General features: G+C 43.8%; 1 non-coding gene across 1 annotated transcript; it reads right to left on the bottom strand.

Moving 5' to 3' along the window:
• Nucleotides 1–454: 454 nt before the first annotated feature.
• LOC112080724 (U7 small nuclear RNA) lies at nucleotides 455–508 on the bottom strand. Its single transcript, XR_002896216.1, has one exon. It is a non-coding gene; the product is annotated as a U7 small nuclear RNA (small nuclear RNA).
• Between the last annotated feature and the right edge of the window lie 2,709 nt (nucleotides 509–3,217).

Genomic DNA, 3,217 nt, shown 5'->3' with positions numbered 1-3,217 from the left:
ATGTTGCATCCCAAAAGGGACCCTATTCCCTGTATAGTGCACTACTTTTAAACAGAGCATGGGAATATTTAGTGTACTAAATAGGGAATAGGGTGCCATTTGGGAAGTACCTCACTATAAAAAGTAGGAAAGAATGATCCCACACCGGCATTTTATAGTCAGCTTGGTCACCCATAGACGTTCACATAAATCCAGCAATTCATGGATTCATGGGTATTAAACACACCTAGATTGCCTACCAATAATGAAAACTTTGGCTAACTAATCAATATTATGAAGAGATCTGTGAGAGCCTGCCCACATGAAAACATATTATAGTATACTATGGTATAAATGCTGTTATAAATGCTGACTTCACTGTAGTATTCACTAGTTTTTGCACAAAAACACATGGCTGTAGTATACTGTAGTATTTACTATAGTGTTTTTGTTTTATTATCTTTGACATAGACGTGTGGGCTTTCTCCTTGAGGAAACCTACTGGACAAATATTAAAATAGCACCTTTTCCATGACTTTTAAGTAGGAAGGACTGGGGTTTGAATGGATAGGTTCAGAGTTTATACTCTTTTCTATAACCTGCAGCGAACGCAATATACAGTATGGTCTATCACAATCTAAATTACATTTACATTTACATTTAAGTCATTTAGCAGACGCTCTTATCCAGAGCGACTTACAAATTGGTGCATTCACCTTATGATATCCAGTGAACAACCACTTTACAATAGTGCATCTAACTCTTTTAAGGGGGGGGGGGTTAGAAGGATTACTTTATCCTATCCTAGGTATTCCTTAAAGAGGTGAGGTTTCAGGCGTCTCCGGAAGGTGGTGATTGACTCCGCTGACCTGGCGTCGTGAGGGAGTTTGTTCCACCATTGGGGTGCCAGAGCAGCGAACAGTTTTGACTGGGCTGAGCGGGAACTGTACTTCCTCAGAGGTAGGGAGGCGAGCAGGCCAGAGGTGGATGAACGCAGTGCCCTTGTTGGGTGTAGGGCCTGATCAGAGCCTGAAGGTACGGAGGTGCCGTTCCCCTCACAGCTCCGTAGGCAAGCACCATGGTCTTGTAACGGATGCGAGCTTCAACTGGAAGCCAGTGGAGAGAGCGGAGGAGCGGGGTGACGTGAGAGAACTTTGGAAAGTTGAACACCAGACGGGCTGCGGCGTTCTGGATGAGTTGTAGGGGTTTAATGGCACAGGCAGGGAGCCCAGCCAACAGCGAGTTGCAGTAATCCAGACGGGAGATGACAAATGCCTGGATTAGGACCTGCGCCGCTTCCTGCGTGAGGCAGGGTCGTACTCTGCGAATGTTGTAGAGCATGAACCTACAGGAACGGGTCACCGCTTGATGTTAGTTGAGAACGACAGGGTGTTGTCCAGGATCACGCCAAGGTTCTTAGCACTCTGGGAGGAGGACACAATGGAGTTGTCAACCGTGATGGCGAGATCATGGAACGGGCAGTCCTTCCCCGGGAGGAAGAGCAGCTCCGTCTTGCCGAGGTTCAGCTTGAGGTGGTGATCCGTCATCCACACTGATATGTCTGCCAGACATGCAGAGATGCGATTCACCACCTGGTTATCAGAGGGGGAAAGGAGAAGATTAATTGTGTGTCGCTGCATAGCAATGATAGGAGAGACCATGTGAGGATATGACAGAGCCAAGTGACTTGGTGTATAGCGAGAATAGGAGAGGCCTAGAACAGAGCCCTGGGGGACACCAGTGGTGAGAGCACGTGGTGCGGAGACAGATTCTCGCCACGCCACCTGGTAGGAGCGACCTGTCAGGTAGGACGCCAATCCAAGCGTGGGCCGCGCCGGAGATGCCCAGCTCGGAGAGGGTGGAGAGGAGGATCTGATGGTTCACAGTATCAAAGGCAGCCGATAGGTCTAGAAGGATGAGAGCAGAGGAAAAAATACAAATATAAATACAGTACATGTGTTCAATACAAAGGTTGGTTAGCTCATAGATTTGTAGACTTTCCATTGGTGCACAGAACACAATCCACAATAGAAATAAAGAAAGGTGAATACAATGGAGGAACACAACTGTAATGAGTGCATTCAGAAAGTATTCACACCCCTTGAATTCTTCAAGATGTTGTTGTGTTACTGCCTGAATTTAAAATGGATTAAATTTAGATTTTTTTTTGTCACTCGCCTACACGCAATACCCCATAATGTCAAAGTAGAATAATGTTTTTCACAATTATTACAAATTTATTTAAAACGAAAAGCTGAAATGTCTTGCGTCAGTAAGTATTCAACCCCTTTGCTATGACCAGCCTAAATAAGTTCAGGAGTAAACATTCACATAATAAGTTGCATGGGCTCACTCTGTGTGCAATTATAGTTTAAAACATGATTTTTTAATGACTACTTCATCTCTGTACCCCACACATACAATTATTTGCAAGGTACCTCTGTCGATCAGTGAATTTTTAACAGATTCGACAACAAAGACCAGGGAGGTTTTCCAATGCCTTGCAAAGAAGGGAACCTATTGAAAGTTGGGTAATAATTTTTAAAAGCAGACACTGAATATCCCTTTGAGTATGGCGAAGTTATGAATTGCACTTTCGATGGTGCATCAATACACCCAGTCACTACAAAGATATAGGCGTCCTTCCTTTTGTGCAGTAGTATTTACTGATTTCCGGAAACAGTCAACACAATTGCACATATTTCTCTTCTGATGAAAACAATTTGCTAATTTTCTGTGAACAAAACACTTCATGGTGGATTTTGTATTCACTGATGACATTTGTATGTCATGTTTTGCGAAAGGTAGTCTAAGATATGCGAGTCAGGTGCAAAGGCAAGAAAATGATCAGAAGTTTGATCATTGCTTTTCTGCTATAGATTACATTTCAACACAGATCTAAAATTGCTTGTACGCTATTGAGAAAAACTGTAATGACTGAAAGGTACAGTGTGTAGTGTATTCTAGAGTATACTATGCACTTCTATAGTAAGGAGTAAACAATTGAGGGATACTACAGGGTGTAGTAGCAAAGTGGGTGGGGTTATATCCTTCCTGTTTGGCCCTGTCCAGGGGTATCATCGGATGGGGCCACAGTGTCTCCTGACCCCTCCTGTCTCAGCCTCCAGTATTTATGCTGCATTAGTTTGTGTCGGGGGGCTAGGGTCAGTTTGTTATATCTGGAGTACTTCTGTCTTATCCGGTGTCCTGTGTGAATTTAAGTATGCTCTCTCTAATT

This window comes from Salvelinus sp. IW2-2015, unplaced genomic scaffold, assembly GCF_002910315.2.
Source record: "Salvelinus sp. IW2-2015 unplaced genomic scaffold, ASM291031v2 Un_scaffold16450, whole genome shotgun sequence".
Lineage (NCBI taxonomy): Eukaryota > Metazoa > Chordata > Actinopteri > Salmoniformes > Salmonidae > Salvelinus > Salvelinus sp. IW2-2015.
Note: the sequence above shows the minus strand (reverse complement) of the source record. Positions and strands in the feature narration are given on the sequence as shown.